This window comes from Rhyacophila brunnea, unplaced genomic scaffold, assembly GCF_057557595.1.
Source record: "Rhyacophila brunnea isolate RB1 unplaced genomic scaffold, BYU_Rbru_1.0 scaffold_7, whole genome shotgun sequence".
Classification (NCBI taxonomy): Eukaryota; Metazoa; Arthropoda; class Insecta; order Trichoptera; family Rhyacophilidae; genus Rhyacophila; species Rhyacophila brunnea.
Window position 1 is genome coordinate 44,634,642 of NW_028233339.1, and position 14,739 is coordinate 44,649,380.

The 14,739-nt window shown below is 35.8% G+C and overlaps 1 protein-coding gene across 1 annotated transcript in view; it reads right to left on the reverse strand.

Annotated features, from left to right (window-relative positions):
- dtn (transmembrane protein 132C dtn) overlaps nucleotides 1-14,739 on the reverse strand; it is a 588,875-nt gene that overhangs the window by 18,373 nt on the left and 555,763 nt on the right. The gene's annotated exons all lie outside the window — the stretch shown is intronic.

The window sequence follows — 14,739 nt, forward strand, 5'->3', positions numbered from 1 at the left end:
TTAATCAATTTAAAAAAATACAAGTACAAGACTGTACTGTACTGTACAAGACGTACTGACATTTCAGAGATCAGAAATATTCTATAATATAATATATATCAGATCAAGAAATTACATATAATTTGTATAAATCAGCCGGAGCTATATTATATTATTAGATATTATTATCTATGTATAAATATTTTTAAAAGTCATCAGAATAATATCTTGAACGTTATTTTTTTTTGTTTCTGTTAAACGGCCCACGTGCACCACGTAGGTCAAAATGGAGTTTTATGGTATTTTCAGAGCATAATCCTGGACATTCCTTAAACGTTGTAGATAATCTATTTATATAATTCTGAAGCCTTATCATCCTTTATATTTATTTTAAACACTTCATGACTGCATAAAGTATTTTTATTACATAAAATAGTATTCTTTTAAACCTCTCGCTCTAATGTTTTAGAATATAGTCATATTTCAGTATATCCATGTGCAGTTGTGTTCAGATTTTTTACATTTATTAATTTTTTAAACGCATTTATAAAACCATTGGTAAAATTGTTGTTAACATTATATAGTGAAATATTTACGATAAAAAAAATATATTTTATAATCTCTGTGATCCCAAATTTGACAAGAATTAGGCATTTTATTATTCAAAAAATGGGCACGATTAACACATTTGAAGATAATTCTAAAGATATTGATTATAAGCTATGTATTTGACCATTCAAATGTGATAAAACATCCTACGAATAATGATTGTTTTATAATAATTATTGACCCAAGAATAAAATAGTATTTTTTTGAAATACGCCATTTACGCACTCAAAAATTAAGGCCCTTAAGCACAGCAAAAAGTAACCCTCTGTTATTAAAACACCTCGAAAAAGATTCTCGGAAAATTACCTCAACCCTGTAACGCGAAGTAACTATGTTATCTACCATAGGGAATATCAACATAACATGCAATCTTAAATTTCATCTCACCCCTAACGGGCACTATCCGATAATAATCTGGATGCGTAGAAGTTTGCCGCATCCAATTAGCAATCGCTTCCGAGATTGAAACACATCGACAAGGAGAGTAACTTTTTAACGACGGCAACAACACGTAGGTAATGTCCAACAAGAAGATCTAGCTAGGCGATAACCGGAAGTCGCTGTAGCCGAAGTGCGATTAACTAAATCGGAGCGGCTTGTTAGTTCACAGTTTTAACACGTGGACAACTCGTCGATAACCGGAAGTCGTTGCACTCGAAGTGCGGTTACAATTTGGAGCGGCAGTTTTAACGCGTTGACAAGAAGATCTTGTTCGACAGTAATCTTAAAATGCAACTCATCCAGTGGTGGCATTCAACCGGTTCGCGCAGATGACGGAGTCAATTCGTCAGAATATTTAAAAGGAGGCCTCGAAACGGAACAAACCAGTCAAAAAATTAATAAATTATACTAGCATCGCAAAATATACCTACGTATTTATCATACATTGAGATTCTCTCGGCTACACAACTCACGTAAGTGGCTCAATGTCTAATGATTTAGTAATGTGATATGATTGGATGCAGTAGCGAAGGGTGGAGGTAGGCTGTGGAATTACGACAAAAAATGCACACTGTTTGTCAATCATACTTATATGTACAATATATGTACCATAATAATACAAATTGCAGATGGTGTTCGTTGGTCTTTAAAATTAAATTAAACTCTGCCTGCCCTAAACCATGTATAAACCATACCATAATAGTAGAGGTGAGCTGTGGAGATCCGACATAAATGGTGCATACTAAACTTTTTCGGTCATACTTATTTGTTTTCACTGAACCATGGAAAAATGTGACAAAAACCCAAAAGAAAAAATATAACACGCACAGCAAGAAAACCAGCGTCAGCAGATAAGGTGGGAGATATACGTGTTTCTCCGTGGAATAATCTCGTGGAAACAATGACAAAACACCGAACCAGCGCTCGAAATGGAAAAGTTTACGAACCGGAGCGCTCGACAAATTTTCTGAAGATATTTACATAGTCATCGAATCGTATGTGTATTTTATGAAAATAAGTGTGTCAGATTTTATATTCAATGGCCTATCTAGCTCAGAGTGTCAACATATTTTTTCCACGAGACGGAGCGATAACTTTACAAATTTCACGAGCCGGAACGGCGCTCCGGTGCGTTCCGTTCCATTTCGAGCCCTGCACCGAACGGATTACATCATTCATGTATTCGAGAGAAAGTGCCTTTCGACGCTTTAAGGGGGGACATGCTCAGCGTAGGTCAAAATGGAGCTTTTATTGCATTTTCAAAGCATAATCCTGCACATTCCTTAAACGTTGTAGATAATCTATTTATATAATTTATGTATGTCGTAGCTTAAGCACTGGGGAATGCCAAAAGAAAAAGCGTATTTCAAAAAAAACACTACCTTATTCTTAGGTCAATAATTATTATAAAGCAATCATTATTCTTAGGATGTTTATCACACTTGAATGATCAAAGACATAGCTTATAATTAGTATCTTTCGAATTATGTTCAAATGTGTTAATCTTGCCCATTTTTTTAATAATAAAATGCCTAATTCTTGTCAAATTTGGTATCACAGAGATTTTTATTTAATAAAACGCATTTTTTTTGTAATACTTATTCCACTTTTAAAGTACTACAAAAAAATTGCGTTTTGTTAAATAAAAACAACAATACAATGCAGTTCCACCATGAATTGACAGTTAACAAAATAAAAGAAATCACAGAGATTATCAATATAATTTTTTATCGTAAATATTTCACTATAATAATGTCGACCTAAACTATACTGATGGTTTTATAAATGCGTTTAAAAATTAATAAACGTAAAAAATCTTAACACCACTGCACATTTATGTACTGAAATATGACTATATTCTAAAACATTAGAGCGAGAGGTTTAAAAGAATACTATTTTATGTAATAAAAATACTTTATGCAGTCATCAAATGTTTAAAATAAATATAAAGGATAATAATGCTTCAAAATTATATAAATAGATTATCTACAACGTTTAAGGAATGTCTAGGATCATGCTTTGAAAATACAATAAAAGCTCCATTTTGACCTACGCTGAGCATGTCCGCCCTTAAGTAGACGGTGTATTTACTAGTACTTGATATACCTATATTATTAACTGTACACAAAGTTATGAATAGCTATTGTTGTGAAAATTCAATATTCATTGCCGATAACAACTTTTGAATATCAAGTGAGTCGTAACACAATACACACGCGATATTTTCAAAATATAACCACGTAAGTGAGTAATATGTAATTTGTGGGGAGGGTAGGAGAGTGCGAACCGCCTGTTGAAACTTTTAAATCCCACCGTTGACCACAGCCCTATAGCAGTGGCGAAGGGCGGAGGTGGGCTGTTAAGATCCGCCACAAATAGTGCACACTAAACTTTGTCAGTCATACGAATTTGTTTTCATTGAAATAAAACAACAATTTACAAATGGTATTAGTTAGTTTTTCAAATTCAATTAAACCCTGCGAAACCAAGCCATAGTAGATAATAGTCAAAAACATCAAACACAACTGTTTTTATTGAAGTAAGACTACAATGTGTAGATATTGTTTTGTTAGTTTTTAAATTTCACTTTCACCCTGCCTAATCCATCCATATAAGATTTAGTCAAAAAATACTCATCTATCTATCTATAAAACATCTAAGATTATGCAATTAAATCATACATAACTTTGAATATTTTATAGATAGAATAAAATGTTTTATCTACTATAGTTTGGTTTAGGCAGGGCTTAATGAATTTAAGAAATGAATCAACAATATGTGTAATAATAATCCAACGAAAACAAATAAGTATGAATTAAAAAGTGTGCAAAATTTTGTCCTATCGCCCATAATATAACAAAACTATTATGGTTTGGTTTTGGCAGGGTTTAATTGATTTTTAAAAACTAATCAATACCATCTTTAAATTGTAGTGTTATTTCAATGAAAACAAATCATACGACTGACAATATTTAATATGCACCATTTATGGCGGATCTGGAACAGCCTACCTCCACCCTTCGCCACTGAGCCCCAATAGTACTAATAACCTGGACGCGCAAAAGTTTCCGCATCCGCAAGTCACGAAGTTGCATCGAGTTACCAGGTGTGGTAAACTTCGGCAGTAATCCCGGTCAGACGACGGCCCGGCAAATCGTTTCTGGCGCCTCTGCGGCGGGAAAGTCCCGCATCGTTTTCTTGTGGCGCCCGTAATCAGCTGTGACATGATACATACACCCACCTATGTATATACTTATCAGTGTTGCCAACCGTACTATAATAATTATAGTAGATATTTGTATTATAATTTTCGTCTGCCTACTATGTACGATATAAAACAGGTATCATCATCATCATCAGCCTGAATCTATCCACTGCTGGATGAAGGCCTCTTCAAGCTGCTTCCACTTCTCTCGGGCCTGTGCATTGCGTTGCCACGTACTTCCGCAGAACTTTATCATTTCATCGATCCAGCGGCCTCTAGGTATACCTTGCAGACGTTTTGTACTTCCTGGATGACTAGATTTGTCCAACGATTGTCTCTTCTTCGAGCTATGTGTCCAGCCCATCTCCGTTTAAGGCTTTTAATATACTCTATTACATCGCAAACCCTGTCTGCTTCCTTATCCACTCATTCCTCTTTTTGTCCTTTCGCGTTATGCCCAGCATGCACCTCTCCATACCACGTTGTGCTACTCTAAGTTTCTGGATCTCTCTTTTACTTAGGGTCCATGTTTCACACGCATATGTGATCACGGGAAGCACACACTGGTTGAACACTTTGCGCTTTAGGCACAGTGGAAGGTCACTTTTGAAGACATAATTCAGGCGGCCAAAAGCACTCCAGCCTAGCTTTACTCTGCGAACAATTTCATCAAATATACATCCATCTATAGACACTTTTTGTCCCAGATAGATGTAGCTTTGCACCTGTTCGAGCTGAGTGCCATTGCTGAGGATCTCTTTTTGGCCCGCAAACCAGTTGAACATGACTTTCGTCTTTGTTATAACAGGTATAATACGCCTAAAATACTATAACCGATATTCAAATCGGAAAAAAAAACGTAAAAAGTACTCAAATTTTGATATTTCCGTCCTATTAATTAGTGCAAAGCACCATAGAAAATTTGGAGGACCTAGAAAAAATGCTCGAAAAACGTAAAAAAAACCCATGACTTTGGTTTAAAATAAAATTTTGTCAGTAAGCGTTTTTAGTCGGAATAAGTACCTAATAAAAGGGAGTCACGGAGATTTCTCAAATTCTCCGCTATTTTTATGTGAGTAGCAAAAATCCTATACATTTCAAACATAATAATAATATGACAACGCGTACTATAATTTTTGCCAAAATACTATAATTTCTTAGAGCGCGTACTATAATTTGGTCCCAAAAAGATGGCAACACTGGATTACTTATGGAAGTTGTCGCACAACATTCACCCAAGAGTTTTCTCGATGTTTATTGCCAAACTCCATTAAAACTTTGTTTCTTGATAGCAGTTGAAGTAAAATTTGGTCGCATGTAAATAATTGTAAAAAGATAAATAAATATTTTTAAATTCACAGCTAGACTTCTATCTTTGTAATTTCGGCATAGTCACGAAATTGAAGCTCGATTTGATATACGAGGGTGGGTCAATAAGTCCTTAGAAAAGCCGACAGGTGGCGCGACTAGTACTGTAAGCGGTTTGTTTTCATGCAGCGGCACTACCGATTCAGTATGCTGCGAAGTTTCAATCAGATTGGTCGGGTTGTTGTGTGTTTCTCGTACATTTAAAAAAAAAATTTGCTTGTGGAAAATGGAAAAATGGAAAATGGAGAAAATTGAGTTTAGAGCTGTTATTAAACATTTTAATATAAAAGGGTTAACAGCAAAGGAAATAAAAAATGAGTTGGATTTAGTTCACGGCATATCTGCTCCTTCACTTGCAACTATTTATAACTGGTTAAATGAATTTAAACGTGGTCGTACATCAACAAAGGATGAACCACGCTCAGGACGTCCTGTAGAGGTGACTACACCAGAAATGATCAATAAAATCCACGATATGGTGTTAAGTGACCGAAGATTAAAGTTGAGTGAGATAATTGAGGTTACAGGGATCTCAAAAGGTAGCGTCATTTCTATTTTACATGACAAATTGGGCATGAAAAATATTTCTGCAAGATGGGTGCCGCGTTTGCTCACAGTCGACAATAAACGCAATAGGGTGGTGGCCTCTAAAGCCCTGTTGTCGCTCATGCAACGCAATCCGGATGAATTTTTTCGTCGCTTTGTGACTGTAGATGAAACATGGATACACCACTATACTCCCGAGACGAAAGAACAGTCAAAGCAGTGGATTGCGAAGGCAAACCATGTCCAAAGAAGGCGAAAACCGTGAAATCAGCTGGTAAGGTTATGGCTACTGTATTTTGGGATGCACGTGAAATTATTTTCGTTGACTATTTGGAAAAAGGAAAAACAATAACAGGGGATTATTATGCATCTTTATTGGACCAGCTAAAAAACAAAATTGAAGAAAAACGGCCTCATTTAAACAGGAAAAAAATCCTCTTTCATCAGGACAATGCCCGTGTTCACACATGTTTACGATCAATGGCTAAAATTGAAGGATTGAAGTTCGAATTGGTCGACCACCCACCGTATTCGCCAGATTTAGCCCCCAGTGACTTTTTCCTTTTCCCAAACTTAAAAAAATGGCTAAGTGGACAACGTTTTTTTTCAAATGAAGAAGTCATCGATCGGACAAATGCTTATTTTGAGGACCTTCCGAAAACTTATTTTTCTGACGGTTTAAAAAAAATTGAGAAACGTCTAACTAAGTGTATTGAGCTCCAAGGAGATTATGTTGAGAAATAAAAAAAAAATACAAAAATAAAAACTGTTTTAATGCTTTTTTCTAAGGAATTATTGACCCACCCTCGTACGTAAAAAGGATTTTAAGTTTTAGCTCAGTTCACAGTTTAATTTTTTTTTATAAAAATCGAAAAAAAGCATTACAACTACGAATTTGTAAAAAATCTTTACTGTACATGTCACGGAGACTTGAAGCTTTCGAGATGTGGCTGTATAGACGCATCCTCAAAATTCCTTTGACTGACCGGGCGACAAAATGTTGAAGTTCTCAATCGAATGGGGAAGGACCGAGAAGTTCTACGTCAATGACATTCATTGTTCTACGTAGTATCAAAACCAGGAAACTATAGTACCTCGGCTACATTATGAGAGGACAAAAGTGCAGCATCCCCAACTTGTCATTCAAGGGAATGGTAAGCGTAGTAGAGGACGGCGCCGCATTTCGTGGCTTAAGAACCTCCGTGATTGGTACGAGTACAGCTCCACTGAACTGTTCCGGGTAGCAGACGACAAATCTAAGATCACCTTGATGGTGGCCAACCTCCGCTAGGGGATGGCACAATAAGAAGAAGAATAAACTAAATATTAACAATAAACACGACCATAAAATACTACGTAATAATAAGATGGGATCCTTTCACACTTTGTCACGTTTCTTTTTTATTTAAAGTAATGAATTACTTTAAATAAAAAATATTTTTCGTTTTAATGGTTTTAGATACGTATTTATTGATTTAAAAAAAATGTAAATTATCACTAAAAATGCCTATAACGCCATGAGTCCCAGGTTTAAATCCTGGGTCTGGCAAGCACACATATTGTTTTTCAATTTATATATGAGTCAGAGTATGGGCCTAATACGTTGAGCAAATGGCTAACATCCATTTCTCGTAAAAACAAAAAAATGTTACTTAATACAAAACTTCCACTCTGTGGGAGGCCTATAAGGTCTTTATTAGGGTCGGACATGGTAAAAAAAATTACATACCGTTTACTCTAAAAACTTGCATTGACATTTTTAATACTTGCCAAATATACTCTTAATACTTACCTAAATATTCACGCGCATACCTGGGCATAAATTTGTATTTAAAGTGGTACTCCCTGCTAAACTAGATTACAATATGGGCGTGTTATTAACATACATAGACAAAATCCATAATGACATAGAATAATGCGATTAGCAAGCTGTAATCCAGCGGTAAGGAGCGCCTTTTGCAATTTGCAACGTTAATGGAAATCCGCAAAATGAGCGCGACCGGAAGCGGCGCTCGATCGCGGGGGGATTTCCCCGGAAGTGGAGAATTAGAGGGATTCCGCGGTATTAAAGTTTGCTGCTAAATAAACACCGGGAAACCAGCTTCTGCTTGCAGTAAAGATAAATACTAGTGATTGTTTTACAATAAGTTTCTACGATTTACGAGTATTGGAAGTACTTACAAACTAATTAATTTTCCTTTCGAATCACAAGTGCTCTTTGTAAGCAACATTCACTTTCAGGTAACTAAATAAGAATAAAGCTCTATTTAGACATACGGAACTAGGTACGTATTATTCTAGGAACGTTTAGTTTTAATGAAGAAAATGCTAAAGATTTTTAATCATTTGGTTCAAAGCAATCAAAATTAGATTGCGATTTAACTACCGTTAGCTTAATTTGATTGCTACATCTGTCAAACGGTGTTGAAGAATATGTAGTAGTGAGTATTAGGGTTGGGAACTCGGTCAACCGGTAAATTCGACCAACTTTTAAGTGTTTAATTAATCGTCAAATTAAGAATAGCTAATACAAATACCCGACGTGGACCGAGCGGTTATCGCATCTGGACCAGAGTATGGACCTAATATTTTGACCATGTGGCTAACATCCATTTCTCGTAAAAACATAAATCTGTTAATACAACCTCCACCGTATGGAGGATTTAATTAATACAACCTCCTTGGGAACAGAAATGGTAAAAAAAAACAATTGTTTTCAAAATGTAAAACAGCAAAACCAGGTTAATTTAAATTCTTGTTAACGAATATTTTGTACTATTTCATAGGTACTCGTATATTACCGACCATTTATTCCTATTGTCATAATTATTATATACGTAGGTAGGTACTAGGTACATAGTTTTACATGTTACGCAGATATACAAATGCCGTATGACAAAAGTCCGTGTCCGGAAACTTGTACGTTCGCCGTATCACATTTCACCGTGAAATGTTGTATCGGAAATATGTGGCCGTATATCAAAGACCGTCCAACCTCTCTGGGTCGCATAGTACTGACATAAAATTCGTGTCTAAATAAAACACGGTTCTTGTCGGTTTACGCTTTACAGGAAGCCAGCAGCAAACAAATTTTGAAAATAGCCGATATACCGGATTATTTCTTAGGTTAGGTTAGGTTTTCATTCTTGAATATATGAATTTTGCCAAAATCAGGTCTGAAAATTGAATTAATGTTCATATTGAATCTAATAAAATTGGAGACCGTATAGTACACGGTCATCTCTTTCTGATAGAAAGATCACGGCGAACTGTGCCACGGTGAAATGTCATGATGTGAACGACTTAAATTTGTAATTTGTAATGTTCACGGTATGTAAAAAAGAAAAATATTTGAATTTGAAATGTAACCAATATTCTCTGCTCTTATTTTAGAACTTCTGTTATTGACAAATAGTTGAGGATGTAAACGCTGTATTGTAAAACTAATTCGACTGAATTTCATGTATTTTACAACACACCCAGTAGGAATGATTGCTATAGTATGATGAACGTTTTGTATTAATCCATGTGAATCGGCTTTACCTACCCGACTTTTGTGGCAACATGTAAATTGTACGTAAAACATTTCACCATGACACAGTTCGCCGTGATCTTTCTATCGGAACGTTCACCATAGGTATTATAACAATCATTCCTACTGATTATGTTGTAAATTACATGAAATACAGTCGAATTAGTTTTACAATACAGCGTTTACATCCTCAACTATGTCAATTACAGAAGTTCTGAAATAAGAGCAGAGAATATTAAGAAACCGTACAGCCAAGTATATTTCATTTAATTCGTTCTAACGCCACAGGTAAAACAGAAGTTAGATGCAGCAAAGATTTGCAAATAGTTTCTTTGCAAAGGGAGGAACAAAACCTCGAGCTGCTTTATAGCTTGCAGTATATTTTAAGACGTAAAGAAAGATGGATTCTGTGAACTGCTCTGTTGTGAAATATACTCAAAGCGAATGAGAGCAAAAAAATTGCGAAAAGTTGTTCAGAAAAATGTAGTTTTACTACGACACATTCTCTTGTTTCATTGTTTATTTTTACCTACTGGAGTTTATATTACTTCACTCACCATTTGTAAGGTTTAATGTTGTACCTACACATGCACATCTATTCTATACACAAGATTGCTATCGGCAGCTATCGAGGGTAGTTTTGTATCGAAGTATTAGCACTTATTGTAACAATTACAATAAGTCAATTGTAATTGTTTCAATTTCAATTTATTTAACATATTGTGGACATTACAAATTATAACTTTAATACGTTCACAACATGACATGAAACATTATTATAAAGAAGAAAAGTAATAAAAAAGAGAACATAATATGAACATACAAAAGCAGTGAAAATACAATTATACATCTATATAAGTTCAAAGAATAACACCGAGTTTGCTAAGGAGACGGTATTTTAGGAATTTATGAAATAGCGTCCACCTAAACTCACCCTCACGCAAGTGGAATATATCAACACGCGAAGAAATTTGGTTGAACACAGTTATCGCCCTTCCAATTCAGTGGCAGTTTGGTTCTGAGCCTTGGTAGAATAAACAACTGATGCTTGTAACAAGAAGTGCTGTGTTTTAACAGTAGCTCTCTTGGCTGTGCTAAATTTTAGAGCGAGATAGACAATTTTGACTGTCTGTCTGTTTCGGCTAACTTATTGTTACAATTAAAATACTTCGATACAAACATGATATGAAAAACTACCCTCTATAGCTGCCGATAGCAGTCTTGTGTATATAATAAATACGATGATGTACATAATAGATTACAATCTTTTTTTATACATCGTAAGTATTTTAATGTTCAAAATTCAGATTATAACGTCCGATTTTATAATACCTGAGTAATAATTACTTTACTAAGGAATAACATATTTTCACGATTTTAAGTACCTATGTAAACACAATGGTTTATGTCGAGTAATTTAATTGCAGATCTAGGTACATTAACTAAACTTTAACTAAGTATATTTCATTAGATAGGAACTGTTCTGTTAAAACACCGCGACTTTTTCTACTTTTTCACTACATTATATGTTTTATAATATAACTCGAAATAGATAATATTAATTGAGGTATTAGGTGAATTTAGAATTGTTAGTTGAACGTCATCGCGGATGGGCACTGCCTGTTTCGAACGACTGGTAAACCGAATATGTTCAATTATCGACTGGGATTATTTTTTTTCTTTTGCCAAGTCGCGTTCATTTTTTTATTGTTAGACGCCTCTATATACACTTTGGGGAGTCCCGTTGTCGAGGAATTAGACCGCTGTGATTGGGGATGACCAGGAGGTGTAGATGGAAAGTCGTCAGGAGGAGAGATGAGAAGTCGAGATTTTGTGGCTGCTCCGATGGATGGAGGAGCGAGTTTAATTTGCAGCGTAAACAGTCAGTACAAGAGTATGTTACAAGAGCGTTATGTTAAAATACTTATTATGATAATGTTCCGAGGTCCAAACTTGGTGGAATAGAATGCTGTGCGGCGCGACTTACATGAAGCTTACTGATCGGACCGAGATTACGATTGATACTAATAGGTATTTAGACTGACTAACTCATCAACTATGTATGACCTGCTAATTATATGCATGAATATTCGGTAAATCGCGAATCGATGATGAAGTAGATTGATGAAGTTTACAATTGAGAAATCAGCTGGCCTCTGCATTAAGGCACTTCGAACGTTTCGATCCCATCGAATAATGTTACGCGTATGCTGACTAGATGTGATAGTTTAAATAATTTAAATGACTTGCTAATTCTAACACTGTCGAAATAATGCTGACAGGCCCAGAAGTCATTGACCATTACAGCACCCCTTACCAGAAATTATGTCGTTATTTCGATAAATTTTGCAAACAAAACAATAATAACACACAATGAGTATGCGCTGAATCTGTTTTTCCGCAGTCTAGCGAAAACGGACGTTGATAGTGCGGATTTAAATTCCAATATGCAATTGTACGTATAATACAGTAAGTAACTGTGTTCTGTATCAGTTGCAGGACCGTTTTATTGAAATAACATGTATCGATACCTGGTATCGGTATCAAACGATGCTTGTCCGCGCGGGATTTATTTTCGAGAAAAAAGAACAAAATATAAGTAGGTATCATACCCCGTTTACACGTGTATGGGGTTTACTGCTGATAGTACGTATTATCGCGGCCATAATAATAAAATGCACCTATTATCGTGCAAGTTGCAAGATTGCATGCATGTATAAAAAAGTTCAGAAGCTTCTGAATTTTCACGCAATAATCGGTACTTGCATGGCGGTACGCATGCGCAGTAAAATGATAGTGGCGAACCTGCCGGAAGAAATACGAACTACACCCCACGGACTATTTTGACGTCTACCGATTATCTACGAACTTGTCTGAATCTGTCAAATAGCACCAATACAATGACAACATCGCGTCTCGCTTCAAGAATGAGATTGGAGAGACAGCCGGCACTTCAACATGTACATAGTTATTATCGCGATAGTATAAAATACACACCATTGGTGCAAGTAAATCCATACACTTGTGTAACCATAGAGATATTAAATAAAAAGAGGGGCAAAAAATCGGCTTTCTCTTACAACTGAATGAAGCAGGCCAACAATAGCCGACAACTTAAGAGAAATAGTGACGCGATAAAAAAAATTCAGGGCATCACGGAGGATTTACTTTGGTCATTATAACGTACCCATATAATATTATGTTAACGTGGAAATTTTGTCGCAACTTGATTATCAGCCCGCCTCACCATACTTTTTCACCATACTAGCTTGCTTCACCATACTTTCATATAACCTGCCACCCCTAGTGTGTAACCCTACATGCAAAGAAATTAGCGATACTTTTTTTGACGGCACTAGTCTATTGCAAGTTTACCATTGGTGAGTGTGCACAGTACATGAATATGCCAAAAGGCAACACACGAATTCGGCGCTCGAAATGGAAAGTTTACGAACCGGAGCGCTCGACAAATTTTCTGAAGATATTTACATAGTCATCAAATCGTATGTGTATTTTATAAAAATAAGTGTGTCAGATTTTCTATTCTATGGCCTATCTAGCTCAGACGGTCAATATATTTTTTCCACAAGAGGGAGCGATAATTTTACAAATTTCACGAGCCGGAACGGCGCTCCGGTGTGTTCCGTTCCATTTCGAGCCCTGCACGAATTGCAAAATCGCAAACGAACCGAATAGAAAAGTACAAACCTTAAAACCAATTAAAATATAAATAATAAATTGTCTTTTTATAGCTAGGATAAACACTTATACCTATTTTATGCATCCTACGTTGCAGCTTTTAAGTTATCATAAGATTGTATAGTAAATGAGTACTTAATACGAATATGAAAACCTTATTTATTTATCACGTGATAAGTAGTTTACCATAAGAACAGTCTAGTCTCTAGTGCAGGGTTTCCCAAACTATGTTCCGCGGAACACCAGTGTTCCGCCAAACCTGAATAGGTGTTCCGCGACCATTTGGAAAGGTTTTATACATGCAACACATCTTCTTCTAAGTGGAAGTGAAATAAGTAAAACTAAAATAATTAAAGAATCTACTTCATATTGAAAGGCGAGTGATGATCAATCTCCACTGATGTTTATGACGTCGAGTATCTAGATAGGTCATGGCTCCCATAAGGGGGCCTGGGCTTACGGGGGGCCCGGCGTGAGAGATCGACCAGCCTCTCACAAACATGCACTAATAGTAAAAAAATGTCGCCTGCGGGGCTGTTTCACTTCAAGCGTACTAACATTTAATAATATTTAGTTTTGCCATTCTTACAATTTTTGATTATTATCCATATTTGACATTTCCATAATTGTGCAACATAAAAGTGGATGTATTAAAAATACGAAAAATCGATAAAAATACCCTTAATTTTACATCGAACAACATTTGGAATATGCAACTGTAGGTCGTCATATTGCCTTTAACCTTAGCGATAAATAGGGGGCCCGCCAAAAATCTGAGCCTGGGGCCATGATCTAGGTACAGACGGAGGACCATCTTTTCTCACACCGTGCGCATGAAAAAGATGGGGTAAGTATATTGTTTTTAACTGACCGGCTGACAAATCTTGTCAGTTTAACGACAAATGCCAAAATTGGCAGAACGGTTAGCTGCGCTAATAAATAACCTACAAAATAAACTAAGTGTTCCGTTAAAATTTCCGGGTTTGCGAAGTGTTCCATTGCAGAAAAAGTTTGGGAAACCCTGCTCTAGTGTATACAAGCACACGAAGGAAAATAAATTATGGAATGAGTACTAAAATACATTGCCACTTGCTCTAAAATGCTGCACTTCGGTTAATAAAATCGGGATATTTACGATCAAAACATCTCCCTTTAATCCCGCTGTAAATATGTCGGTACATTCGCCAACATATTCGTAGTCTGAATTTTACATTATGTTTACTTAGCATGGCGGTTGGGAAATGGAGACTGCAATCCCGACAGAATTTTGTATCGCGGGATGTCGGAAAATCTAAAATCTACCGAAAATAATTTAAATATATACCAACATAGGTACTTAATAAGAATTTGAAAAATATAA